This window comes from Anopheles stephensi, chromosome 2 (assembly GCF_013141755.1).
Source record: "Anopheles stephensi strain Indian chromosome 2, UCI_ANSTEP_V1.0, whole genome shotgun sequence".
Taxonomy (NCBI): domain Eukaryota; kingdom Metazoa; phylum Arthropoda; class Insecta; order Diptera; family Culicidae; genus Anopheles; species Anopheles stephensi.
This window is the reverse complement of record NC_050202.1, coordinates 55,573,699-55,580,287: the sequence shown is the minus strand read 5'-3', so window position 1 is coordinate 55,580,287 and position 6,589 is coordinate 55,573,699. Positions and strand designations below refer to the sequence as shown.

Here is a 6,589-nt window from a genome sequence, read left to right as displayed (position 1 = left end):
GCATCAATTTCTCCGCCTGTCAGATCGCGGCCCATCGGTTCGCCCTCGGAACACGCGGATAAACCTTCTCCGCCACTCGGTTGTCAAATTTTCTGCTCGTGAATGACGAAGTTGTCGAACTGTTTGAAACCTTTGGTTGTTCACGGTCGGCCACGGTCAACTGGAATGGGGGTTTTTTAATGTTGTTTTGTAAAAGCAACAAGAACCACCAAACACCGAACGAACCATGAATGAGGCTAAATGGATGCCTAAGGGTCACAAAACGGCCGCTTCGGTGTGCGTGCTGGCCTGTGTTTGTCTTCATATCCCCGTGCAATGATTGATGGAGATTCGATGCGATGGTGAATAATTTGAGTCAAGTGCCTCGTGAAGAATGGATCGTTGGAAGTCACCGTATAAGGCTGACGTCACTGCAACTGCTGCTCAGTTTAGCCAGCAGCGCTGCGCCCAGCCACAGACCGTGTACATTCCGCTGAAGTAATTAAGCACAGGTTTCGAGCCAACAAAACGCTGACCACGTTACCATATTTATATTTTAGGACAAATTTAGTGATTCCCCGTTTGCCAAAGCTTTTTTTTTTCGAAGAGTTTTGGGCCGTTTCCAGTGGCCGAAGTGACAACGGCAGCCCAGCAGTTGGTGCACAAAGCCATCCACACCTTCGCCAAGAAACGGTGTGTCCTTGAGACCAACTAATGAGGCCAACCGTGTGTGTGTGTGTATGCCTTCTAGAGTCTCTTTAGCTGATCCAAAAAAAGGGGAAAAAAATAGCAAAAACAGCCTCCCAACCTATCGAATAAATTCTTCCAGAAAGTAGACATTAGCTTCCTTTCGATTCTTTAGAGATTCCGATTTACCTCTGATCGCTCGCCCGTTCGCGAATCGTTTAAACATAGGGGCATAAATAATGGGGCAGTCAATTCGAGACCGAGAGCTGCCTGTCTCCGATAGTGGTTGGAATTTTTGTATGCAAAAGGAAGCAAAGCCAAGAAACTATCATAAGCACTAAACTAATGATCTTCGGTCCAAATCCCTTCAGGGCACGGTTAGGCTCGAAATGGTCGCGCCGTTCAAGGCTCTTATGCTCGAAACGCGAAGGAAGTAAATATCCGTTTGGGGCGGAATTTTGTGTGTATGTCTCTTCCATCAAATCGTAATCAAAACCACCACCTCAGCACCGGGGTATGCACGTGCTGCGCACCGTTTGCCATCTCGAGAGACTTGCCGGAGCTCCTGTTGGGCGAAACACATTTCATTCTTGGCCTGCCCAGGACAGATCCTGTTCGGTAATTACGAGCTGAAACGAAAACCGGGAGCCAGAATGAAAATTAATCTTTTCATCTCGTGTTTGTATGTGTATACTGGGGATGATGGCACGTTCTCCTGCCTCCAGAATGTGTGGAACATCGACCAGCAAGTTTTACCAGCTACCGAATTGAGGCTTTCTGGAGGTGGCCGGGCACGATTTTAAACGGTTTTTTTTGTCCCTTATTTTTATCTCTTTCTTTTACGATCCTTTTGAGAAGCTATAATGGGTCGCACATGGCAGAATTTCACGAAGAAAATGAGCTGGCTAGTGTGTTTGTGAAATATTTTAAAAATCTAAACTAGGATAGCTACCTCTCGGAGTTATGACTTTTCTCAGCAACAATATCCATTTTATGTCAAGTATTATGAAAGCTTTGTGTTTTTTTTTTTTTTTTTGCTGTCCGATTTATTCTACCCCAAACTGTCGTTAGAATCTACACAACAAAAAACGGGTTAAACGGGATTGCCCAAAGGAAGGAGACGAATAAGGCGAAACGCTCAAGAACCCAAAAAACCGGTGATCTCTCCCGCGTGTCTCTCCACCAAAGTGGTCTCGAGGACGAGAGGTGTGTGTGTGTGTCCGGCCGGCCGGCTGGTCATTTTTGTTTTGTTTTTGTTGTGGCATGCGGTTTTACTCTTATTTTATCGCGTGCCATGCCCAAGGCACGGCTCCTGAGCTTTTATTAGCCTTTCCCTTTGCGGAGTGAAGGCAGAACGTTACAGCCAAACGGACTGCTTCACTGCTGGATGGGTTGGACGCACATTTCAGAAGAGGACACAAAAACGCGAACCAACCAATAAAAAATGAGACAAGCAACAACAAAACAAAACACAAAAAAAAAACCGGAGCAAAACCTCCACATATAGAACGGAAAATAACGAGCACGCCAAGAATTTGGAGCGAAATCAGGAAATGAAATGAAGAAAGCCCCCCAAAAAAAGGGGGGGCAAGAACGAAATGTTATGTATTACCAAACAAAAACCATAAAAAAAAGTTCATCCCATTCCTGATTTCTTTTGGTACCCTTTTTTTTTTAAACAATCGTCGTCGTCGTCGCCCATTCCCTGTTCCTGGGGCCTTTTCACGGGTGTACCTGGTTCACCAATAAATTCCTTACGCGCGTGTTGCTAGCAATTTTATATGCTGGTCGTATCCGTTTCCCGAGCCTTTTGTCGTCTTCATCTCGCAGTCCGCGCCGGTTAGCTCGGTCCTCTCGAGTTACCGTCGAAAATTCTTTCCTCCCCTGTGGTCTTCGCTCCTGGAACGCTTCGAACGCATAACTCTAACGTACGATGATGTTCGATGCGGTCCAGCTGTGGTAACACTTTGGGCACTTGGCTGTGTGCCGTCAGGAGGGAAAGCGAGGGGATGGGGAGGGCGATGGCAGATTTACAGTACCCTACCCCCCAAAAAAAAAAAGCGTTCCTTCACATTCCTTGAACCGGGTCTGGTGTGCGTGTGTGTCTGTTTGCGAATATGAGAAAAGAATGCAAAGCAGCAGCAGCAGCAGCAGCAGCAGCACATAACAAGGTGTAAGGAGAAAAAGGCTGTTCTGTTTATTGTTTGCCCACAAAGAGGAACGATCGGACTCGGTGTGACGACTGGTGCGAGGGCATAAAGAAATGCGAACTGAATACTTGGCCCATCATCGACTGCCCAAAAGAGGAGGCTGGTGATGAGCAGCCACTAGTGATGAAGCTTTTTTTTGTGGTCTGATTCAGAAGAAAAGGAAGAAAGGATGCATGATCTGTAGAGTCGCGTGTGTTTGATGAAGAATTGCGTGCACATCGACGCACGGACCACAGCTGGTTTTCGTTTGTTTGTACCAGTTTTTTAGGGGGTGGTTCGTACCGTGATGATGATGATGTACGGTGTTCGATTACCATAGAGCGTGGTAATGCAAAACTAGACTGATAACGAAGATTTTGCATTCGAATATCCTGTGTCGGGGATGGATCATAGCATGAGTTAACTGAGCAGATTCATATCGATAATGAAGTTTCTTCCTATAAGGAGACCAAGTCCTATATCCCACATCCTAGAACCCTCGATCTTTAAGAGGGTCCCACTTGCTCGTATAATGTCTCCGCTTGTTCTCTGACTCTAGCCCAGTCAGCAAATTCCATGGCTGAGGGACCTTCAAGGGATTACCGCTTGATTCTCCACTGCTCTGTGTCCTAGCGATTTATCCAACTGTCCATCAAACAATTCTCATTTAGTTTAGCAAAGCTAAGGCCATATCGGTCACTTAGGCTTCTTATTGCCGAAAAAAAAAATCTGGTCGCCCTATAGTGTTGTACGACTCTTCAAATTCAGCAAGACATGGTTAGGAAAATTGAGGCTTTATCGATTGGTGGCCTTATTTCTATAAGACTTGGATCCAGATTTCAAAATAGCTGTCTAAACTGATAATAATTTTTTGAACGAATCCATGCGACATTCACTCAGAATGAATGGCTGACGGCATTTATAAAGACGTGATCAGACGTGAGATGATAAGACTCGCAACTGAACTCAGCAGTTACCAGTATATCGTTTGGGGAAGAATTTATCGGAATATAAATTAGTATGTGGGCAAGACGGAGTAGCAACTGTCCCCCAAAGCTAAAAGGGAGTAGAATTGATGTGGATGTATATCATCAAGACAGCCATAGGAAGGTCCTTGATAACTGCTTAGTGGGCGCCCGGGAATAGTTGATATTAACTTCTTAGGCTTCAAATTCAAATAAAATTGACTTCAATGAGCTCTCTGTGAGGTCTATTTTCTGAGGTGAGGTCTTCAATGAGGTCTATATTCTGAGGGAAATATTAAGGACCGCATCCAAGCCAAGACTCATTAGTGGACATTTCATCTGAAAATATTGCTATTCATTTTTCTCCACCATTTCTATCCCACATGACGGTCCCGGATGTCTGCCCACATCCATACTAAAAATAAGCTAAATACAATCAATAAATCCACACCAGAGGCTGCTCCATTCGATAGCAGCAACAAAAACTCCCCTATCGACGCAAACTTTGGATTCACTTCACTTCCGTCACTTGATCTTGACCCTGTCACCCTGGGTAGTTCTTTGTTTTGTTTTGCTTGTCTCACCAGCTTCTTCAGCCGGCGGTGGTCCTGCCGGCGGTGCTATAAAAGCATACAACGATGGTTAAACAAAAACAAACGCCTGGGCCGGTTCCAACAACCCGGTAGAGCATCATCAGCGGCAACCTCGGCCAACCAGACATATTATGCATTCTGATGGATTAGTATGCCATACGTGTGGCCACACGAAATGAGAAGTGATAGTAGCGCACACCATCATTCTTGCATGCGCGGGCCATATACATGTGTGGAGGGATGGAGTTTTCGATTTTTGTTTTGATTAAAATTTCGTCTCCGGCACCGCGGTACGGTACCTTGGGGGGTCGTTAGTGGTGACATTGAAAATTGTGCAAAAATTGTGGAGAAAGCTTGTATATCCGGACGGTGCATAAACTCTGGAGGTATGTTTTCCCTATATTGAGGAATTAATAATAGAGGAATCCCTTGCAAAATGTCACACAGTTCTACTACTTCACCATATGCTAGGGGTTCGAAAACGTGTTCCCAAACAGCATTTAACGAGTGACATCATTGCGGTATCTTGGAAAAGAAGGCTCGGTCAGACATTTTTCAGAACACCTTGTTGCTTCTTCTGGTTGGCGCAAACGCTTTGCTGCTGTCCCCTGTTTACTGAAATTATTTGTCACAAGAGAAGAATACTACAGACAGACAAGGTGAAACCCAACCTTTTTCTCACTTTGGATGTGTTTCGTGTTGCTGGATGATCGTATCGATTCGGGACGGTAAATATTTTCAGAAGAGAGGCCGCATTGATGCACGTCTCTGGCGCCCCCCTCCCCCCAAACTGCAACGGCTGTTTATGCCACTCGATCCTGCTCGATTTAAACACAGCGGCCATCAGGGTGCGAATCGGTTGTCTCTCATCACCGACACCCGCGGTGCGGGGTGTGATCTCAAATTCGGGGCCACTTTAACGATGCCCAATTTCGTGTGCCAATACCTCTGCCACAGCATTATACTGTATTGTACGGTTCTGCCACCGGCATCGATCACCTATGCAGCGCACGCAAAAGGACCAGAAGATTCCGAGTTGCCGAGGTAGGTGACCGAATTGATGATCGCACGGACGGTCATCGACGTTATTAACAGCTCCAAACTGTCACTACCGTTGGCTGTTGCTGTCCGATGCCGCCGTTCCAAATGTGATGGGAAGACATTGATTCAATGCAAATCAGTGCTGGAGTCGCCGAGGTGTTTCTACAAGTCACACGAGAAGGTGTCGATGTTTTGTTTTAGATGCTTTATTTAAATCGATTTTTTCCCGGCTACATCTGGTTTTGTTTTGGAGCGGAAAAATCAAAGGTGATCATCGTGGTTTGGTCAACGAACGAGTTCTATGTCGTTTCCGGTTGCAAAATGGTAAAAATAAATATCTTGCCATAAATATGGTGGCCATTTACTCCCCTCCCTACGCAGACTTTTGCTGGTAAATCATTAAAAAACATGTTACACATTTATCTTTTTGTTCAATACCTAACCTTCTGTCTGACCTCCACCACATCGCTGGTTAAACATATCCGTATTTACAGAAAAAAAAAGCATCGACGATGGGGTTTTCTTATCTGTTAGCAAAAGTTTAAAAAAAAACTGGGTGTAGGAGTGTTTGCTCAGCACCAGCGGTGTGTCGTAATAGTAGAGCGATCGTAAATGGTTTTACTTTTCATAATCCTAGTGGGTAGGTCACCAGTGGAACAGTGTTGAAGTTTTCAAGGGTCTCTCTCGTCATCAGTGATGGGTTTTTTGAAAATGAGTCACCTTTCTTGCCAAGTGATGGACTTTTTAAATAGAAATATAGTATATTGACAGACCAATCTTTTAACACGTTAACGGCCTCGTCCATGTCTATTTCAACATATATCACATACGCCGGACGAACAGAATTCGTAGGAAAAACGTCAGAACTAATTGTTGGATAGCGTTTTCCACCTTTACAAAATAGTGATAAGGAAGTATTGATCGATGAATCATGCATTCTAAGTCCTCAGGTGACTGACTGACACGGCGGTTAACGCGCTAAGCATTTTTTTTTTGTAACCAACGATCCACACCTCAAACTTGCCCAACTTTAAGCAGAACAACTTACATTGTATCGTTCTGTGGTAGATCGGGAGAAATTGATAGCACGTGCAAAGGGACGAGAGTCTATTGATGCAGTGTAGTGTGTGAGAGC

The 6,589-nt window shown here is 44.9% G+C and overlaps 1 protein-coding gene across 2 annotated transcripts in view; it reads left to right on the top strand.

The window, feature by feature from the left end:
• LOC118502834 (nascent polypeptide-associated complex subunit alpha, muscle-specific form) overlaps nucleotides 1-6,589 on the top strand; it is a 40,767-nt gene that overhangs the window by 28,130 nt on the left and 6,048 nt on the right. The gene's annotated exons all lie outside the window — the stretch shown is intronic.